General features: G+C 44.7%; 1 long non-coding RNA gene across 1 annotated transcript; it reads left to right on the forward strand.

Annotated features, from left to right (window-relative positions):
- The first annotated feature begins 1,994 nt into the window (after positions 1–1,994).
- Positions 1,995–2,563, forward strand: LOC122324565. Its single transcript, XR_006247196.1, has 3 exons — positions 1,995–2,056; positions 2,220–2,378; positions 2,491–2,563. It is a non-coding gene; the product is annotated as an uncharacterized LOC122324565 (long non-coding RNA).
- The last annotated feature ends 9,008 nt before the right edge of the window (positions 2,564–11,571 follow it).

Below are 11,571 nucleotides of genomic sequence, written 5' to 3' on the forward strand. Positions count from 1 at the left end.
GTGCAATAAATTGACGCATTTTGGATATTATTTTATTCATATAATTGTTTCTAATAATTGTCACATTTCCTTGTGTATTTTTAAGATCATTTTCAGCCAATTAGAACAGTGAGCGGCCAGCTATTGCGTTGTCATGATCGCGCATTCCAACAGAACGTTCGGCGAGTAGTCTATAAATATGAGTGCAGATGCATCATTCAAATTGTAGCGAGTTTTGGCGAGTGATTGTGAGTATGCTCTTTACATCTCAATTCGTTTTTTATGCTTAAAATGTTCATAACTCGGAGAAAAAATTAACTTTGTGCTTTGAGATACACAGGCGTGCAGTAGAGCTCCGTGTGGACATTTTGATGGAGGTTGATATGTAAATAATGATGATCGCAATGACTGATTTCAGCAATTAGTTGATGTTTTATAACATAGAGTTGTTAATAATTATGCTTCTATACATAGATTAAATTTTCTTATAATTCTTGATTTTTAACCAAGCATTATCTGTCTATGAACAAAACAGTAAATTGTTAGTTGGTAAAACAAAATTAATAAAATCACCAACTTTCAGCCTCTTAAATGTTTAAGTGTTTAACTGTTTAAATTTTCTCTTGCCTTTCTCTTTCTGCCAGAGTGTTTTACAAATAAACGGCAGTATTGTTCATTTATCGTTCATCATCGATTCAGCAATCAACATGACTATGTCAGCTATCCCCATTCCTGAGAGTGCAGTGCATTCACCATCTTCTGAGCTCTCAGATGAGCTCAGCACTGCCCTCGCTGCAGGGCGGTGGTGGGCCATAACGGAGGTCTCCTTCCTATAGATGAGGAGCCTGAATATGGGAACTTCACCTCACCTGACTGGTGGGGAACGATAGAGGAAGGGGAAACTTCATGCCCCACATCCCTGGCCTTCAGTGATGAATTTGAGAAGGCTGAGTCCCCGCTCAGGCTTCTCAGATGCAACACTGACTACCAAGGAACCGTGGGAGGCAGAAGAAGACACAGGGTGCACGCATGCTTTCCGGGTCCCAAAGGACGCACCCGTGCCTGCCTGTGCTAAAAGAGGGGACCACACCTCATCCCTGGTCTTCAACAATGCATCAGAGAAGGCTGGGTCTCTGCGCTCAGGGTTCTCAGATGCAACGCTGAAGACCACGGACCAATGGACCAGGTGGAGGCAGAAGAAGCCTCAGGGACCATCTGTGCTTGGTGGATCTAAGAAGGCTGAGTGTGGGAACTCGCTGAAGACCACTAAGCAGCCGAGGAAGAAGGAGCCTCAGGTAGCCCCTATCCCTGCCAGCTCCCTCAGGGACCACCTGCGGCTGGTGACACCCCGCGAGGTCATCCTGTGCCCACTTGTTCCCGGCAACGTGGAAAACTAAGGATCCCTGAGTATCTGAGGCGGCATCTGCTAAGGCCGCTGATGAACTGAAGCTCGTGTGCCTGCCTCACGGCCGCAAAATTTCAAGATCCCTGAGCCACCCAGGCAGGAGATGGAGCAGCAGAAGCCTCAAGCCTCTTCAGAGAAGGCAGCACCAGTGGCCCAAAAGACCCAGGGGAAGCAGAGGCTCAAGATACCTGAGCGGCTGAGACAGGAGCTGTTGCAGGTGTCCCGCAGGGCCTCTCCTGAGAAGGCAGAACCCGTGGCCCAAAAGACCCGGAAGGGCTTAAAATATCTGAGCGGCTGAGGAAGGAACTGCTCCAGCAGAAGCCTCCAGCCGCTTTACATGGCAGGGGCTCTGTACATTCCGGGACCTCACAGGAAGCAGGAGTGATTGCCAGCTCTCCACTGCCTACTGGGTGTCCAAAGGAAGCGTCAGTGCCCACCAGAACCATGAAGGCAGAGAAACGGAGGCTTGCTGAGCAGCTGGGCATGCCTTTCTCTTCCACCCAGCAAGTACTTGCGCCTCCAGGACCTCAAAAGTGGTGCCTGTGTATTCTGGGACTTTACAGGAAGCTCACGCCAACAGGAGCAAACCCTAGAATCACAGAGCAGCAGAAGCAGAAGCGGAGGGAGCAGTGGAAACAGCAGCAGAGGCAGCGGAGGCAGCAGAAGGCATCAGTAAGTTCGTATTGTTGTCTTCACCTAAGCTACAATGTTATCTAGGTCCATTATTTAAAATATCATAACTTTATATTTCCAAATGATAGAAAGATGTATCTGTGGACCTAAGCAGCACCCTTTAAAAGTGCCCAGTGTTAAGTAGTTATGTCTGTTATTTCAGCAGGACAGTATGGATGTGTGTGAGCCATCTCCACAAAAAGTAATGTGCGTGGAAATCAGCAAGGTGCCACGGAAGCCTAAAGTGAGGAGGCAAAAACACGAAGACCCGCAGCCCGTGTCCCAGCTCGACATGAAGTTTTACTTGGACTTACTTAAAAAGGTATCATATCCTTTTCATATCATAAACCACCCTCATGCTGAAATGGTAAAAGCATTACATATTTTGTTTTAATCTGCTTAGTGTTGCATCATTCTGTCTGTTCCTTTAACAGGACAATGCAGGTGTGAGCTGGTCACCTCCAGAGAAAAGGGAGATCAAAATCAGAGACCAGCCACTGGGACCAGATGGCTTAAAGCATTTGTGTCATATATTCATATGTTTAATGGAATATTTGTAAGCATTTAAGGTTCATGTGTATTGTGTTTGAATTTATGTAATGTGATTGTAAGCATAATAAAAATGTAAAAAAATGCATAAATCTTTGCTATTTTTCATTTATCTATCTATCTATCTATCTATCTATCTATATCTATCTATCTATCTATCTATCTATCTATCTATCTATCTATCCAGTCATCGACGAAATATCAGAATACTTGGTAAATATGAAAATCAAAGAAGGCTGTAGAAATGAATTTGCACAATTACTCCTTTTAATCTTTAATTTTAAAAGAATCACGAAAATATGCATACAATTTTTTGAGGCTTATGGATAATAAGAATTTCTAGTAAATATAATTATGAAATAAATATTTTTAGTCGTGTCTTATAATCGAATATGCTGGAATTTTTTCTTGAAACTGTCCCAGACAACATGTGGTGATGTATTTGTGGTTTATCATTCCGATAGATCTGCCTGACAGCCAAAACCGTGAACGATAATCACCAGCAGCGCCGTTTATGGCATTAACATGAAAACTTTACGCGCTGCGCTCTGCAGACATAAAAGCGCCTATATATTTATTTTGTGCAATAAATTGACGCATTTTGGATATTATTTTATTCATATAATTGTTTCTAATAATTGTCACATTTCCTTGTGTATTTTTAAGATCATTTTCAGCCAATTAGAACAGTGAGCGGCCAGCTATTGCGTCGTCATGATCGCCGCATTCCAACAGAACGTTCGCGCGAGTAGTCTATAAATATGAGTGCAGATGCATCATTCAAATTGTAGCGAGTTTTGGCGAGTGATTGTGAGTATGCTCTTTACATCTCAATTCGTTTTTATGCTTAAAATGTTCATAACTCGGAGAAAAATTAACTTTGTGCTTTGAGATACACAGGCGTGCAGTAGAGCTCCGTGTGGACATTTTGATGGAGGTTGATATGTAAATAATGATGATCGCAATGACTGATTTCAGCAATTAGTTGATGTTTTATAACATAGAGTTGTTAATAATTATGCTTCTATACATAGATTAAATTTTCTTATAATTCTTGATTTTTAACCAAGCATTATCTGTCTATGAACAAAACAGTAAATTGTTAGTTGGTAAAACAAAATTAATAAAAATCACCAACTTTCAGCCTCTTAAATGTTTAAGTGTTTAACTGTTTAAATTTTCTCTTGCCTTTCTCTTTCTGCCAGAGTGTTTTACAAATAAACGGCAGTATTGTTCATTTATCGCTCATCATCGATTCAGCAATCAACATGACTATGTCAGCTATCCCCATTCCTGAGAGTGCAGTGCATTCACCATCTTCTGAGCTCTCAGATGAGCTCAGCACTGCCCTCGCTGCAGGGCGGTGGTGGGCCATAACGGAGGTCTCCCTTCCTATAGATGAGGAGCCTGAATATGGGAACTTCACCTCACCTGACTGGTGGGGAACGATAGAGGAAGGGGAAACTTCATGCCCCACATCCCTGGCCTTCAGTGATGAATTTGAGAAGGCTGAGTCCCCGCGCCAGGCTTCTCAGATGCAACACTGACTACCAAGGAACCGTGGAGGCAGAAGAAGACACAGGGTGCACGCATGCTTTCCGGGTCCCAAAAGGACGCACCCGTGCCTGCCTGTGCTAAAAAGAGGACCACACCTCATCCCTGGTCTTCAACAATGCATCAGAGAAGGCTGGGTCTCTGCGCTCAGGGTTCTCAGATGCAACGCTGAAGACCACGGACCAATGGACCAGGTGGAGGCAGAAGAAGCCTCAGGGACCATCTGTGCTTGGTGGATCTAAGAAGGCTGAGTGTGGGAACTCGCTGAAGACCACTAAGCAGCCGAGGAAGAAGGAGCCTCAGGTAGCCCCTATCCCTGCCAGCTCCTCAGGGACCACCTGCGGCTGGTGACACCCCGCGAGGTCATCCTGTGCCCACTTGTTCCCGGCAACGTGGAAAACTAAGGATCCCTGAGTATCTGAGGCGGCATCTGCTAAAGGCCGCTGATGAACTGGAAGCTCGTGTGCCTGCCTCACGGCCGCAAAATTTCAAGATCCCTGAGCCACCCAGGCAGGAGATGGAGCAGCAGAAGCCTCAAGCCTCTTCAGAGAAGGCAGCACCAGTGGCCCAAAAGACCCAGGGGAAGCAGAGGCTCAAGATACCTGAGCGGCTGAGACAGGAGCTGTTGCAGGTGTCCCGCAGGGCCTCTCCTGAGAAGGCAGAACCTGTGGCCCAAAAGACCCGGGAAGGGCTTAAAATATCTGAGCGGCTGAGGAAGGAACTGCTCCAGCAGAAGCCTCCAGCCGCTTTACATGGCAGGGGCTCTGTACATTCCGGGACCTCACAGGAAGCAGGAGTGATTGCCAGCTCTCCACTGCCTACTGGGTGTCCAAAGGAAGCGCCAGTGCCCACCAGAACCATGAAGGCAGAGAAACGGAGGCTTGCTGAGCAGCTGGGCATGCCTTTCTCTTCCACCCAGCAAGTACTTGCGCCTCCAGGACCTCAAAAGTGGTGCCTGTGTATTCTGGGACTTTACAGGAAGCTCACGCCAACAGGAGCAAACCCTAGAATCACAGAGCAGCAGAAGCAGAAGCGGAGGGAGCAGTGGAAACAGCAGCAGAGGCAGCGGAGGCAGCAGAAGGCATCAGTAAGTTCGTATTGTTGTCTTCACCTAAGCTACAATGTTATCTAGGTCCATTATTTAAAATATCATAACTTTATATTTCCAAATGATAGAAAGATGTATCTGTGGACCTAAGCAGCACCCTTTAAAAGTGCCCAGTGTTAAGTAGTTATGTCTGTTATTTCAGCAGGACAGTATGGATGTGTGTGAGCCATCTCCACAAAAAGTAATGTGCGTGGAAATCAGCAAGGTGCCACAGAAGCCTAAAGTGAGGAGGCAAAAACACGAAGACCACGCAGCCCGTGTCCCAGCTCGACATGAAGTTTTACTTGGACTTACTTAAAAAGGTATCATATCCTTTTCATATCATAAACCACCCTCATGCTGAAATGGTAAAAGCATTACATATTTTGTTTTAATCTGCTTAGTGTTGCATCATTCTGTCTGTTCCTTTAACAGGACAATGCAGGTGTGAGCTGGTCACCTCAGAGAAAAGGGAGATCAAAATCAGAGACCAGCCACTGGGACCAGATGGCTTAAAGCATTTGTGTCATATATTCATATGTTTAATGGAATATTTGTAAGCATTTAAGGTTCATGTGTATTGTGTTTGAATTTATGTAATGTGATTGTAAGCATAATAAAAATGTAAAAAAAAAATGCATAAATCTTTGCTATTTTTCATTTATCTATCTATCTATCTATCTATCTATCTATCTATCTATCTATCTATCTATCTATCTATCTATCTATCCAGTCATCGATTTAAATATCAGAATACTTGGTAAATATGAAAATCAAAGAAGGCTGTAGAAATGAATTTGCACAATTACTCCTTTTAATCTTTAATTTTAAAAGAATCACGAAAATATGCATACAATTTTTTTGAGGCTTATGGATAATAAGAATTTCTAGTAAATATAATTATGAAATAAATATTTTTTAGTCGTGTCTTATAATCGAATATGCTGGAATTTTTTTCTTGAAACTGTCCCAGACAACATGTGGTGATGTATTTGTGGTTTATCATTCCGATAGATCTGCCTGACAGCCAAAACCGTGAACGATAATCACCAGCAGCGCCGTTTATGGCATTAACATGAAAACTTTACGCGCTGCGCTCTGCAGACATAAAAGCGCCTATATATTTATTTTGTGCAATAAATTGACGCATTTTGGATATTATTTTATTCATATAATTGTTTCTAATAATTGTCACATTTCCTTGTGTATTTTTAAGATCATTTTCAGCCAATTAGAACAGTGAGCGGCCAGCTATTGCGTCGTCATGATCGCCGCATTCCAACAGAACGTTCGCGAGTAGTCTATAAATATGAGTGCAGATGCATCATTCAAATTGTAGCGAGTTTTGGCGAGTGATTGTGAGTATGCTCTTTACATCTCAATTAGTTTTTATGCTTAAAATGTTCATAACTCGGAGAAAAATTAACTTTGTGCTTTGAGATACACAGGCGTGCAGTAGAGCTCCGTGTGGACATTTTGATGGAGGTTGATATGTAAATAATGATGATCGCAATGACTGATTTCAGCAATTAGTTGATGTTTTATAACATAGAGTTGTTAATAATTATGCTTCTATACATAGATTAAATTTTCTTATAATTCTTGATTTTTAACCAAGCATTATCTGTCTATGAACAAAACAGTAAATTGTTAGTTGGTAAAACAAAATTAATAAAAATCACCAACTTTCAGCCTCTTAAATGTTTAAGTGTTTAACTGTTTAAATTTTCTCTTGCCTTTCTCTTTCTGCCAGAGTGTTTTACAAATAAACGGCAGTATTGTTCATTTATCGCTCATCATCGATTCAGCAATCAACATGACTATGTCAGCTATCCCCATTCCTGAGAGTGCAGTGCATTCACCATCTTCTGAGCTCTCAGATGAGCTCAGCACTGCCCTCGCTGCAGGGCGGTGGTGGGCCATAACGGAGGTCTCCCTTCCTATAGATGAGGAGCCTGAATATGGGAACTTCACCTCACCTGACTGGTGGGGAACGATAGAGGAAGGGGAAACTTCATGCCCCACATCCCTGGCCTTCAGTGATGAATTTGAGAAGGCTGAGTCCCCGCGCTCAGGCTTCTCAGATGCAACACTGACTACCAAGGAACCGTGGAGGCAGAAGAAGACACAGGGTGCACGCATGCTTTCCGGGTCCCAAAAGGACGCACCCGTGCCTGCCTGTGCTAAAAGAGGGACCACACCTCATCCCTGGTCTTCAACAATGCATCAGAGAAGGCTGGGTCTCTGCGCTCAGGGTTCTCAGATGCAACGCTGAAGACCACGGACCAATGGACCAGGTGGAGGCAGAAGAAGCCTCAGGGACCATCTGTGCTTGGTGGATCTAAGAAGGCTGAGTGTGGGAACTCGCTGAAGACCACTAAGCAGCCGAGGAAGAAGGAGCCTCAGGTAGCCCCTATCCCTGCCAGCTCCCCTCAGGGACCACCTGCGGCTGGTGACACCCGCGAGGTCATCCTGTGCCCACTTGTTCCCGGCAACGTGGAAAACTAAGGATCCCTGAGTATCTGAGGCGGCATCTGCTAAAGGCCGCTGATGAACTGGAAGCTCGTGTGCCTGCCTCACGGCCGCAAAATTTCAAGATCCCTGAGCCACCCAGGCAGGAGATGGAGCAGCAGAAGCCTCAAGCCTCTTCAGAGAAGGCAGCACCAGTGGCCCAAAAGACCCAGGGGAAGCAGAGGCTCAAGATACCTGAGCGGCTGAGACAGGAGCTGTTGCAGGTGTCCCGCAGGGCCTCTCCTGAGAAGGCAGAACCCGTGGCCCAAAAGACCCGGAAGGGCTTAAAATATCTGAGCGGCTGAGGAAGGAACTGCTCCAGCAGAAGCCTCCAGCCGCTTTACATGGCAGGGGCTCTGTACATTCCGGGACCTCACAGGAAGCAGGAGTGATTGCCAGCTCTCCACTGCCTACTGGGTGTCCAAAGGAAGCGCCAGTGCCCACCAGAACCATGAAGGCAGAGAAACGGAGGCTTGCTGAGCAGCTGGGCATGCCTTTCTCTTCCACCCAGCAAGTACTTGCGCCCTCCAGGACCTCAAAAGTGGTGCCTGTGTATTCTGGGACTTTACAGGAAGCTCACGCCAACAGGAGCAAACCCTAGAATCACAGAGCAGCAGAAGCAGAAGCGGAGGGAGCAGTGGAAACAGCAGCAGAGGCAGCGGAGGCAGCAGAAGGCATCAGTAAGTTCGTATTGTTGTCTTCACCTAAGCTACAATGTTATCTAGGTCCATTATTTAAAATATCATAACTTTATATTTCCAAATGATAGAAAGATGTATCTGTGGACCTAAGCAGCACCCTTTAAAAGTGCCCAGTGTTAAGTAGTTATGTCTGTTATTTCAGCAGGACAGTATGGATGTGTGTGAGCCATCTCCACAAAAAGTAATGTGCGTGGAAATCAGCAAGGTGCCACAGAAGCCTAAAGTGAGGAGGCAAAAACATGAAGACCCGCAGCCCGTGTCCCAGCTCGACATGAAGTTTTACTTGGACTTACTTAAAAGGTATCATATCCTTTTCATATCATAAACCACCCTCATGCTGAAATGGTAAAAGCATTACATATTTTGTTTTAATCTGCTTAGTGTTGCATCATTCTGTCTGTTCCTTTAACAGGACAATGCAGGTGTGAGCTGGTCACCTCCAGAGAAAAGGGAGATCAAAATCAGAGACCAGCCACTGGGACCAGATGGCTTAAAGCATTTGTGTCATATATTCATATGTTTAATGGAATATTTGTAAGCATTTAAGGTTCATGTGTATTGTGTTTGAATTTATGTAATGTGATTGTAAGCATAATAAAAATGTAAAAAAAATGCATAAATCTTTGCTATTTTTCATTTATCTATCTATCTATCTATCTATCTATCTATCTATCTATCTATCTATCTATCTATCTATCTATCTATCTATCTATCCAGTCATCATCGACGAAATATCAGAATACTTGGTAAATATGAAAATCAAAGAAGGCTGTAGAAATGAATTTGCACAATTACTCCTTTTAATCTTTAATTTTAAAAGAATCACGAAAATATGCATACAATTTTTTTGAGGCTTATGGATAATAAGAATTTCTAGTAAATATAATTATGAAATAAATATTTTTAGTCGTGTCTTATAATCGAATATGCTGGAATTTTTTCTTGAAACTGTCCCAGACAACATGTGGTGATGTATTTGTGGTTTATCATTCCGATAGATCTGCCTGACAGCCAAAACCGTGAACGATAATCACCAGCAGCGCCGCTTATGGCATTAACATGAAAACTTTACGCGCTGCGCTCTGCAGACATAAAAGCGCCTATATATTTATTTTGTGCAATAAATTGACGCATTTTGGATATTATTTTATTCATATAATTGTTTCTAATAATTGTCACATTTCCTTGTGTATTTTTAAGATCATTTTCAGCCAATTAGAACAGTGAGCGGCCAGCTATTGCGTCGTCATGATCGCCGCATTCCAACAGAACGTTCGCGTAGTAGTCTATAAATATGAGTGCAGATGCATCATTCAAATTGTAGCGAGTTTTGGCGAGTGATTGTGAGTATGCTCTTTACATCTCAATTAGTTTTTATGCTTAAAATGTTCATAACTCGGAGAAAAATTAACTTTGTGCTTTGAGATACACAGGCGTGCAGTAGAGCTCCGTGTGGACATTTTGATGGAGGTTGATATGTAAATAATGATGATCGCAATGACTGATTTCAGCAATTAGTTGATGTTTTATAACATAGAGTTGTTAATAATTATGCTTCTATACATAGATTAAATTTTCTTATAATTCTTGATTTTTAACCAAGCATTATCTGTCTATGAACAAAACAGTAAATTGTTAGTTGGTAAAACAAAATTAATAAAAATCACCAACTTTCAGCCTCTTAAATGTTTAAGTGTTTAACTGTTTAAATTTTCTCTTGCCTTTCTCTTTCTGCCAGAGTGTTTTACAAATAAACGGCAGTATTGTTCATTTATCGCTCATCATCGATTCAGCAATCAACATGACTATGTCAGCTATCCCCATTCCTGAGAGTGCAGTGCATTCACCATCTTCTGAGCTCTCAGATGAGCTCAGCACTGCCCTCGCTGCAGGGCGGTGGTGGGCCATAACGGAGGTCTCCCTTCCTATAGATGAGGAGCCTGAATATGGGAACTTCACCTCACCTGACTGGTGGGGAACGATAGAGGAAGGGGAAACTTCATGCCCCACATCCCTGGCCTTCAGTGATGAATTTGAGAAGGCTGAGTCCCCGCTCAGGCTTCTCAGATGCAACACTGACTACCAAGGAACCGTGGAGGCAGAAGAAGACACAGGGTGCACGCATGCTTTCCGGGTCCCAAAAGGACGCACCCGTGCCTGCCTGTGCTAAAAGAGGGACCACACCTCATCCCTGGTCTTCAACAATGCATCAGAGAAGGCTGGGTCTCTGCGCTCAGGGTTCTCAGATGCAACGCTGAAGACCACGGACCAATGGACCAGGTGGAGGCAGAAGAAGCCTCAGGGACCATCTGTGCTTGGTGGATCTAAGAAGGCTGAGTGTGGGAACTCGCTGAAGACCACTAAGCAGCCGAGGAAGAAGGAGCCTCAGGTAGCCCCTATCCCTGCCAGCTCCCTCAGGGACCACCTGCGGCTGGTGACACCCGCGAGGTCATCCTGTGCCCACTTGTTCCCGGCAACGTGGAAAACTAAGGATCCCTGAGTATCTGAGGCGGCATCTGCTAAAGGCCGCTGATGAACTGGAAGCTCGTGTGCCTGCCTCACGGCCGCAAAATTTCAAGATCCCTGAGCCACCCAGGCAGGAGATGGAGCAGCAGAAGCCTCAAGCCTCTTCAGAGAAGGCAGCACCAGTGGCCCAAAAGACCCAGGGGAAGCAGAGGCTCAAGATACCTGAGCGGCTGAGACAGGAGCTGTTGCAGGTGTCCCGCAGGGCCTCTCCTGAGAAGGCAGAACCCGTGGCCCAAAAGACCCCCGGAAGGGCTTAAAATATCTGAGCGGCTGAGGAAGGAACTGCTCCAGCAGAAGCCTCCAGCCGCTTTACATGGCAGGGGCTCTGTACATTCCGGGACCTCACAGGAAGCAGGAGTGATTGCCAGCTCTCCACTGCCTACTGGGTGTCCAAAGGAAGCGCCAGTGCCCACCAGAACCATGAAGGCAGAGAAACGGAGGCTTGCTGAGCAGCTGGGCATGCCTTTCTCTTCCACCCAGCAAGTACTTGCGCCCTCCAGGACCTCAAAAGTGGTGCCTGTGTATTCTGGGACTTTACAGGAAGCTCACGCCAACAGGAGCAAACCCTAGAATCACAGAGCAGCAGA

Source organism: Puntigrus tetrazona, chromosome 20 (genome assembly GCF_018831695.1).
Source record: "Puntigrus tetrazona isolate hp1 chromosome 20, ASM1883169v1, whole genome shotgun sequence".
Lineage (NCBI taxonomy): Eukaryota > Metazoa > Chordata > Actinopteri > Cypriniformes > Cyprinidae > Puntigrus > Puntigrus tetrazona.